Below are 11,412 nucleotides of genomic sequence, written 5' to 3'. Positions count from 1 at the left end.
ACAATTCCAATATATATATATATATAAATAACCGTGATAAATAGTAAAACCCACTTATTTTTCAATAAATACATTTCAGATACACAAATTAATTAAATAAAAGTATTTAAATAGGAATTGCTCCACTAAATTATGCATTTGTACTTTAAATAATACCTGAATTTGAAATTATATTAGAATAATTATATTGTTTAACGTCTTTCATTTTTAAAAATGTAGTAGAAAATGAAAGATATTTTAATTAAAACATAACTTAATTTCTTTATTACCTAAAAATATTTACAATATTTACAAATTTTTATATTGTTTAACTTCTTTCATTTTTAAAAATGTAATTGCTTGACTTAAATAAAGCGTGAAAATTATTAGTTTCAAATGATATTTAGAAACTTATCAACTCTAAAGTCCATTTTTCAGGTATTAGTAAGTATTTCATACAAACTAACTTCTAAAATATGGATTTAGTTCGTAAATAAAATCCTTTTAAAGTACTTTGAAGGACTCTTTATACGTTTTGAACTTGAATAAAATTAAAAACAATAATCTAAGATACCCTTTAAAGTTAAATTCCTTTAGAGTTTATCAGTAAAACCACTTACTTTAAGTATTTTTTAATCCGTTCGGTCTAATAGTAGATTACGCACCTATAATCCATGATGTTTTCATTTAAATTCAAATTATAACGAATTGAACGGTTAGTCTACGCTTTTCTAACTTTGGTATCAGCGGCCAATGTACCAGTCAATACTTAAGTACCTACTAACTACAATTAAAATCAAAGGATCTGCTATATTTTTCATGCTTTGAAAACAATTCATTAAAATCTCGAGTTTTTAAATATATGTAAAACACGAAGGAGCAGATCTTTTATTACAAATTTTTAAAAATTATATTTAATTTAGTTTATAATAATATAGGGAACTCAAAAATTAAAAACGAAAAATCAAAAAAGTTACTTACTTCAACCTTTCTCCCAGTTATTAGTTTCGTTTTAAACTTGGTTTACGTTTTAGTTTTACTTTGCTATTCTAGAAAATTCCAAAATTCCTTTAGAGTTTATCAGTAAAACCACTTACTTTAAGTATTTTTTTTAATCCGTTCGGTCTAATAGTAGATTACGCACCTATAATCCATGATGTTTTCATTTAAATTCAAATTATAACGCATTGAAAGTTTGAAGAAATTATTAATTTAGTTTGTAAATGAAATCCTTTTATAGTACTCTGAAGGGCTCTTAATACGTTTTGAACTTCCAAAATAAATTAATGTACTAAGTTACGTTTAAAAGAACCTTTTGTAACAATTCCAATATGTAAATATAGGTATAAGGATTGAAAAAATACTTAATTATCCACTCTAAAGTCCATTTTTTCAGGTATTAGTAAGTATTTCATACAAACTAACTTCTAAGTTTGAAAAAAAAATATGGATTTAGTTCGTAAATAAAATCCTTTTAAAGTACTTTGAAGGACTCTTTATACGTTTTGAACTTCTAAAATAAATTAATGTACTTAGTTACGTTTAAAAGAACCTTTTGTAACAATTCCAATATGTAAATATAGGTATAAGGATTGAAAAAATACTTAATTATCCACTCTAACGTCCATTTTTCAGGTATTAGAAAGTATTTCATACAAACTAACTTCTAAGTTTGAAAAAAATATGGATTTAGTTCGTAAATAAAATCCTTTTAAAGTACTTTGAAGGACTCTTTATACGTTTTGAACTTCTAAAATAAATTTATGTACTAAGTTACGTTTAAAAGAACCTTTTGTAACAATTCCAATATATATATATATAAAAAAAAACCGTGATAAATAGTAAAACCCACTTATTTTTCAATAAATACATTTCAGATACACAAATTAAATAAAAGTATTTAAATAAGAATTGCTCCACTAAATTATGCATTTGTACTTTAAATAATACCTGAATTTGAAATTATATTAGAATAATTATATTGTTAAACTTCTTTCATTTTTAAAAATGTAGTATAAAATGAAAGATATTTTAATTAAAACATTTCTTAATTTCTTTATTACCTAAAAATATTTACAATATTTACAAATTTTTATATTGTTGAACTTCTTTCATTTTTAAAAATGTAATTGCTTGACTTAAATAAAGCGTGAAAATTATTAGTTTCAAATGATATTTACAAACTTATCAACTCTAAAGTCCATTTTTCAGGTATTAGTAAGTATTTCATACAAACTAACTTCTAAAATATGGATTTAGTTCGTAAATAAAATCCTTTTAAAGTACTTTGAAGGACTCTTTATACGTTTTGAACTTGAATAAAATTAAAAACAATAATCTAAGATACCCTTTAAAGTTAAATTCTTTAGAGTTTATCAGTAAAACCACTTACTTTAAGTATTTTTTAATCCGTTCGGTCTAATAGTAGATTACGCACCTATAATCCATGATGTTTTCATTTAAATTAAAATTATAACGCATTGAAAGTTTGAAGAAATTATTAATTTAGTTTGTAAATGAAATCCTTTTATAGTACTCTGAAGGGCTCTTAATACGTTTTGAACTTCCAAAATAAATTAATGTACTAAGTTACGTTTAAAAGAACCTTTTGTAACAATTCCAATATGTAAATATAGGTATAAGGATTGAAAAAATACTTAATTATCCACTCTAAAGTCCATTTTTCAGGTATTAGAAAGTATTTCATACAAACTAACTTCGAAGTTTGAACAAAAATATGGATTTAGTTCGTAAATAAAATCCTTTTAAAGTACTTTGAAGGACTCTTTATACGTTTTGAACTTTTATAGTATTTTTCTATGTATTTATTCTATAAATATCCCAATATTAAATGGGAACCATGTATGCGTAACAATTTCAATATGTAAATATAGGTATAAAAATATGATAATCAAATTTTAAACTTACGTGCTAATAATATTAAAATGAAGTTTAAAAATATTTCCATTCTACGTTATTTTATCAAACACTCAAATCCGTGTTTTAAATTCAAATTAATTAATCCACGCACGCGCGCGTTAACTCTCACCCAGTGAAATACTCATGAGATAGGTTCAAGTGCCAAGCGTACTACAATGATATTAAAATGAAGTTAAAAAAATTTTCCTTTCTACTTTAACAACGAATATTCAATGACGTCAAAACACTCTTAAATTCAAATTAACCGCGTCCGCGGGTAATCCGCGCGCGCGCCGCCTAGGTTATCAATTTTTACATCATTTCAACTTATTCCGTACGATAAAACTTGATAAGATATACGTTCAAGTGTCTTTCGCGATAAGCAGAGATAAATGAACAAGCTGGCCTGGACACAATATGTTGATAAACGAAAAAACAAATTGTCGCGAGAAATACCCTAAATACATTGACTTTTGGACGATTTTACCCTCATTTCACCCCTTAAATCCCGGATCCCGGCGATCCCGACGATCCCGATCCCGGGACTGACGCCACACCCTTACTTTCCTTCTACTGGAGTGGTTAACTCCCAGCTAGCCTGCTAGTCAGTGGTAGTTTTCCCCCAGTGGCTGCCAGGTTGCATTCTCTTCCCTTGGTGGGAATATCTAAGAAATATTAGTATCTTATTATAATAGGATAGTTATTGTATAGTTCGCTCTAAGGCCTCCGAAGGCACGTTACCCAACCTTCTAGAGTAGAGTGGCTATACAGTATCCAACTTATATTATACCAAATGCGTTGAGTACAGAGCCTGACACGCAACGAACCACTTTAAAATTGGCAAGTTTGGCTTACGTAGCTGAATTTGTGGTACAGAAAATGGAGCAAGCTGAATTTTGTAGCTTGTGTCTCGAGTGCATTTCCGGACCCTTCTCAAATTCAACACTTTTAGACTTTATTAAAACATCCGACAGAGGAGGTATAAGTTACCCAAATAAGGATTTTGTAATGTTTCATTGAGGCAGCACTTCCTTATTTTCGAGAATCAGCAAGAATTAGCGAAAATATTGAATCTCCCGTGTTGCCGAAACTTACCAGGTGTCCAATTTTGCATTGCAATTTTAATGTCCCTCATGCCTCGATATCTGCCAAATTTTTCTGTGACAAAATAATACCACCCGTAGTTGATAACATAACTAGGACAATTTGATTTGAGAAAGTAAAGGAACTAGTTTACAAACCTCAATCGAGAAAACTTCTGAAAATGTAAAGGTCTTTTATTTTCATATTTTGATACTTCATTGTTTTCCAGGATTCTTTCATATCTCATCAAACTAAATCATGTCATAATTGCGGAAAATCACACCTACCAAACGAATGTCGTGCAAAGAAGTCTCGTTGTCTACGCTGTGGTTCATTTAGACATTGGGCGAGTAAGTGCGAAGCATTTTCTCTTGATACTGACACTTCCAATCCACAAGATCTTTCAACCTCTTATGGACACCCTAACGAATCTTATTATTTTGATTGTGATCAATCTGACCAAGACCTTCTAGAAGAAGATTTTGATGACTTTCACCTACACAGTCTTACTCTTGAACTAAATGAAGTCAATACTCCAAACAGACCCAACTCCTTTCCTCACGATATCTCTATTTCCCACCTCATGATGGACAGACTTTATATTTATAACCAACTAATAACCCTCAAACTGGATACGGGCTCCCAGATTAACCTTCTACCTGAATACATCTACCGTTCTTTTCCAACTCAACCACCACTTAAACAACCGACTCATCGTGTCCTCGCTTATTCTGGACATACCGTTCCAATATTGGGCATTGTCACTATTCCATGTGCTTCCAAAACATACCAAGCCGACTGTGATTTTTACATAACCACTTGCTCCTCCCAGCCTATTCTTGGAGCATTGGCTTCCATCACATATGGCTATATCAAACGTTTAAACAATTCTTTGATGGATTCGCAAACCAAATATTCCTACTCTCTGGAACCTGCTTCTACACTATCTCGTTCTTCCCGACAATTGCCAAGTGTTGACCTCACTCATATCTCTCCTACCGAAATAATTGAACAATACCACCCAATATTCGACACAATCGGAGCACTTCCTGGTCTCCATGACATAAAACTCCGATCCGATGCAATACCAAGTATTTCTTCAGCAAGAAAACTTCCTCACGCACTCTCTGCTAAGGTCCGAGCAGAACTTCACAAGATGGTCGAAGCTGATATTATCACCCCTGTCTCTGGACCATCGGAATGGGTGCATCCTATGGTGATTGTTACCAAACCTGATGGCTCTCTTAGGATATGTCTTGATCCGCGCAAATTAAATGGGGCCATTAAACGGGAATATTACCCTATGCCCACCAACCAGGAAATTTATGCCCAGTTACATGGGTCCACAGTATTCACCGTTTTAGACGCAAAAAGTGCTTTCTGGCAAATACGATTGACTGATAAAAGCTCGAATCTATGCACTTTTGCCACCCCTTTCGGACTGTACAAATTTCTACGACTACCCTATGGAATCACTACCGCTTCGGAAATTTTTCAACGCACTATGAAAGAACTTTTTCCTCCTTCTCTTTTTCCCAATCTCCATATTTCTACTGACGATTTCCTCATCCCCTCCTCTACACTTGATGACCATAAACAAGACCTTCTTGATGTCCTCAATACTGCAAAAGATAAAAACCTTACTTTCTCTACTCGTAAGATGCAACTGGCGGTTACAAAGATCACATATTTAGGTAATGAAATTACACCTTCTGGTGTCACCATTGACAATAAAAAGATAATTGCAATTACCTCTATGCCTCCTCCAGTTGACAGGAAAGCCCTTCAGAGATTCCTGGGAATGATTAATTATCTTGTGCGTTACATTCCCGATGCGGCGCACCATACCTCTACATTACGTCAGCTTCTAAAGAAGGACTCTACCTTTACGTGGAATGATACCTATCAAGCGCATTTTGACACACTCAAACACCGGTTAACTACCTCTCCAGTCCTTGCCTTTTTTCAACCTACTGTACCAATCATTATATCTGTTGATGCTAGCCCAACCGGTGCCGGAGCCGTCTTGCTTCAAGATAGTCATCCAGTGGAATATACTTCCATATCATGGACCACCACTCAATCCAGATATGCACATATAGAAAAGGAACTTCTGGCCATCGTGTACTCATGTGAGCATTTTAGTTACTATATCACCGCCACCAAAGTCACTGTCCATACCGACCACAAGCCACTACTAGCCATAATCCATAAACCTTTGCACTTACTATCTCCTCGACTTCAACGCCTAGTGTTGAGACTCTCCCGATATGACATTAACCTTGTGTACGTTCCAGGTTCTACTCTTCACATTGCTGATACACTATCAAGGGCTCATCAGTCTATCTCCCCTTTTAAATCGGATGATTTAGATGGCCCTACCACTGCTCTCCATGCACTTACCACTCTTTCTGATGATAAATATCAAGCATTTAAGTCTGAATTCCTTCAAGATCAAAGCATGGTTACCTTACGTCGACTCATTGCAGATGGTTGGCCCTCTTCTCGACAATCCCTTCCTAAAGCATTGTACCCATATTGGCAATACCAAAATGAACTACACATCTCAGAAGACTTACTTTATCGAGGCTCAACTTTACTAGTACCACCCACACTACGTAATGATGTTCTATCCCAACTTCATGTTACCCACCAAGGTATTTCTGCATGTATTGCTAAAGCAAAGCTGAATGTGTTTTGGCCCAATATGGTCATGGATATCACCCAGATGATCCGCTCTTGTTCTCTGTGTCAATCCCGCTCTGTTTCTAACTCTTCTCAACCACTACAACCGCACCCCGTACCAAGTCTACCGTGGGAAATTATTGGCACTGATCTTTTTCACGTCGACTCCAAACCCCTGATTTTGCTGGTAGATTACTTTTCTAAATTTATTGAGGCACAGGAGCTCCACCACACCACAGCCAAAGATGTGATTGCATTTATGACACCTCATTTTGCCCGCCATGGCGCCCCAACTACGTTAATCTCCGACAATGGTCCTCCGTTTACCTCTGCCCAATTTCAAGATTTCCTCAAACAATGGGGAGTACGTCACATTACCACAAGTCCCTATTATCCTAAATCAAATGGATTAACTGAACGCTCCGTCCAGACGATCAAGAACGCTCTTATTAAAACTAAAGCTTCTGGCAAATCCTTGAGCTACGTACTACTTGAATATCGGAGCACTCCATTAATTAATTCGTCTAGCCCTGCTGAACTTCTCATGGGCCGTCGACTTCGGACACCATTGACGACCACCAAAGAAATTCTTCATCCACATTATCCCACTCTTGCCACTCGTCAACAACTACAGCACAAACAAGAACTTATGACATCCTATCATGACCGTCACTCTCGTGTGAAACCTTTGGCTCCTTTATCCAATGGTCAAAGAGTATTGCTACAATTAGGTAACCGTTCTTGGGTTCCTGCGATTGTAACACAGATTGGACCGGAGCCGCAATCTTATATTGTCACCGATTCTCAAGGCCGCTCTTATCGGCGCAACCGAATTTTCCTCCGTCCGGATCTGAGTCGCTCCACTCTCACACGTGTTTTCTACCGCAAGACACCTGACACCCATACTACACCGCCCATATCCTCACCACCAAAACCCTCTTCACCGACTCTATACCATACCGTCACGAGCTCTGACTCCACGCAATCTACCTCCTCTTCTATACCCATCACTACAAATACCTCAGTAACTTTCTCTCAACCGTCATCGCACAGCTCACCAACTCCCATACCATCAACTACTCAATCAGCAATGACACACCAACCTCTCACCACTTCTACTTCTACTCCTGCCACGGAATCCACCCATTTTCCCCACACGTCCTTTGGATTCTGTTGTTCCCGGTAATTCTCCTCACCCTACGACACATACTTACCGGAAGGTCCCATCACCTTCGTATTCTGATGTTCAACGTTCTCCAATAATCGAATCTGCCCATAACCCTCCTACCTCCACTCGCTCTGGGCGTGTTATTCGTCTTCCACAACGTTTCTCTGATTAACTATTACTAACTTGTTAAAAAAAAAAAAAAGGTTGTTGTATATGGAGCCACCAGGTGGGGCTAAATGATGTAACAAACAATATATATAAAAATCTGGCACTGGCAGACAGGCCAGAATAAAATGTAAGAATACCATGTATTAAGGTATTCATGTGATACTATTAAAGTAACAGTATTAAATATAATCTTGTATAGTTAATTAAGACAAGTATAGTTTAAGAATATAACTATAACGACTATTATAACACCATTCATAATTACCAGTTTCCATTCATATCTACCAGTATTCATATTTACCAGTGTTCATTCATATTTACCAGTGTTCATTCATATCTACGAGTATTCATATAATCATATTTACCAGCGTTCATTCATATCTACCAGTATTCATACTTTTTTACCAATGTTCATTCATGTTTTCGTTCATTATAAATAAATAAATAAATAAATAAATGCTTTATTAGGGATAACCTATTAAGTCAAAAGACTTATTTACAAGAGGGTCTACACATTAAATAATTAAATTAAAATACTTAGAGATACAGAAGATACATCATGTCAAATAATAAGTGTAGAAAGTCATAGGCCGAGTTCGGTTAAGTGTTGCGTTATGAGCTTTTTGAAAGAAGTTAACGTCCCAGTTTCTTTGATATCAGTTCTGAGATTATTCCAGGGGCTAATTCCGTTGAATTTGGTACTGAGATCCCGATACCTAGAATTACAGGTTTCCACTGTGAAGTCGTTTTTCTTACTCCTAGTTGTAGATTGTACGGGGGGAACTTGGAACCACTTTAAGATGTATTCTGGGATAATCTTATTTTTTACTTTATACATAAAAATGAGTAAATTCATGCAATATGTGTAGTTTAGGGTATGGAAATTTACTGCTTTCCTAGCAGCCGTTGATGAAGAGCGTTTCTTTTGTCCAGTGATTAATTTCGCACCATAGTTATGTATAATTTCCAGTTTGTCGAGATTGCCTTTTGCTGCTTTATTATAAAAGATGTTCCCGTAGTCAAAAACAGGCTTCACTATGGAAATATAGAGAAGTTTTAATGTTTCGAAGTCCAGTGATGGCTGCAGGGATCTGATTAGCCATAAGCGTGACTTAGCCTTTTTTTGAACTTCATTTGACTGGGTGTTCCATTTGAGGTTTTCATCTATCCATACCCCAAGGTATTTAAACGCGTCAACTCTACCAATGGTGCCCGAAGGGAACCTTTCAATTGTGCTTGCCTTGTTGCGAGCACTTCTATTAGGACTAAATATCATGAACTTGGTTTTTTTCATATTTACTACCAGGCCTTTTTGCTTAAGTTTTCTTGATATATGTGAGAGGTCTTCATCCGCCTCTTGAATAGCCTGTATCAGGTCACTACCTGCAGTCACGAGAGCGTTATCATCTGCATATTCATTAGCTGTGGAGTACTGTAGGACTTTATGAACGTCACTAGTGTACAGATTAAACAATAGGGGGCCTATCACGCTTCCTCGAGGGACACCGTACCTGGTCAACTGCGTGTGAGAGTACCGTCCTTTGATGACCACTTGTTGTTCACTATCGGTGAGGTATGATTTGAACCACTTTAATGCGATACCACTAACTCCTGTGTTTTCCATGGTCATAAAGAGGTGGTCATGGTTCACCGTATCGAATGCTTATCAGTATTATTCCAAATATATATGTCTAAAATTTAATGAAAAAAATTCAATTATTAACTTTAACGTCAAACAAATCATTTCATAAAAATATTAAAAGTATTTTTTATGCTCATTACACTAAAATTTTAGTTGCATCACTTTAAATATCAGTTTAATTGTTTATCTACTTGCCATCAAATAGTTTAAAATCCAAACTAAAACGTTTGATGAAAAATTCCACATGTCGGTTTGGTTACATTCCATTCTAAACACGTGATTTTCACTGGCACCTGAGCGGTGGCACTTTTGGAAATAGTCGATCTCGGAGGGAAAAATGAATTAGAAAATTTTGAAAAAGTGTTGTAAATCATGGAAAAAGGTTTATTCTACCTCTGACATCGACGAATATATCGAATAGTTTTCAATAAATTAAGTAACGAAAAACCATAATCGTTCCATTCGATTCTATGCTAATAGTTAGGTCCGGAGGTGGCTCCAGCGCCTCCGTAGCGGCAAAGAACGAATTTCGCTATTTTTGATCTTTTGGGTAGGCCGCCTAGTGCGAGCGTAGTGAGCGCGCGAAGTTGGCCATGGCTAAGCGATGGGCCGAAACTTCTTTTAACAAACAGACTACACTAAGTTTCGTCCACTTTTGACCGCTGCTACTGGCCAAACTATAGGAGCTAGGAAAAAATGGCAATGGACAATTTTGCTCCTTTGATCAAGCCCAACAACATGTTTCAATTTGAAAAAAATCGGTCGAAAGCCAAATCCCATAGAAGAAGTGCAATGTCCTTTGTGATACTTTTCCCTAACTATCAATAAATTCGTCGCATATATTTGCTGATAGATAAGATACACTGCCTTTACCTGCATTTGCGAAATCAGATGTTTTTGTAACAAGCGATCAAATTTTGCTAATAGCTCAATACACCCCAAGTAATTTCCATTATTCTTATCACCAATAATTTGATTACTTCCCTGGAAAGCCAAACCCCTTGAACTTAAAAACTTTATCACTTCAACAATCCTTAGTAATATGTTTTTCCCATAATTTATATTTTTTGTCATCTCCAATGCAGAAATGTTTTGAAAATATTCTTGTTCGTTATTTAATCGGTTAACATATATTCTGATATTTTCTTTGTGATAATTGGAATTTTCATGTTGCGAAATTATTGTTTCCACATGTTTCCAACCATTAAAACCCGTGCAGAATTTACATCTTGTTTTACAAAATAAAGGACAGGGAATACAAAATAGTTTTCCTTTGGTATTAGAATACAATAACCAATTTCTCAATTGCTTTTTACCATTTATTATAACACGATAAAACATCGTTAAATTTGCGAATCTATTTTGAGATTTATAAGTAACCTTTGATGCACTAAAATACAGTTTGGTAACATCAATTGGTGATTTTCTTAAATAATTGATAATTTGTGAAATTCTCTTATCATTTAAGGCAAGCCATTTCGTTGGATCATTAAAGTAATCAAAATCTATTGTAATTTGTTCGTTTTTCTTTTCCTCGATTCTTTGTTCTTCGTTTTCTTTTTCCGCGTTTCGGTTTTCTAGTTCTACGATCTGTATACTCTCGATTTCCACATTTTCAAATAATGTGCTCTGTGAATTTGTATCTCCATCGAATGTTTCTGAAGCGAGACAGTACCCGCGTTAGGATGGTTATCACGCTTTGGAAAAATGCAATCCAACTTTGGGAATTTGCTCATTAATGTGTCGTGTCAATTATTCTTTTCTTCCT

At 35.1% G+C, this 11,412-nt stretch overlaps 1 long non-coding RNA gene across 2 annotated transcripts; it reads right to left on the bottom strand.

Annotated features, from left to right (window-relative positions):
• Positions 1 to 3,769: 3,769 nt before the first annotated feature.
• Positions 3,770 to 4,174, bottom strand: LOC149966724 (uncharacterized). 2 transcript variants are annotated; one of them, XR_016472283.1, is made up of 3 exons: positions 4,140 to 4,174; positions 3,889 to 4,056; positions 3,770 to 3,827 (listed from the first exon to the last, which is right to left on the bottom strand). It is a non-coding gene; the product is annotated as an uncharacterized LOC149966724 (long non-coding RNA). The 2 variants fall into 2 exon arrangements; XR_016472286.1 differs by having other exon boundaries at positions 3,797 to 3,929; positions 3,994 to 4,056; positions 4,140 to 4,166.
• Positions 4,175 to 11,412: the final 7,238 nt, after the last annotated feature.

The sequence above is a fragment of the Leiobunum rupestre genome, chromosome 1 (genome assembly GCF_980474605.1).
Source record: "Leiobunum rupestre chromosome 1, qqLeiRupe1.1.hap1, whole genome shotgun sequence".
NCBI lineage: Eukaryota > Metazoa > Arthropoda > Arachnida > Opiliones > Sclerosomatidae > Leiobunum > Leiobunum rupestre.
This window is presented reverse-complemented; position numbering and strand designations above follow the sequence as displayed.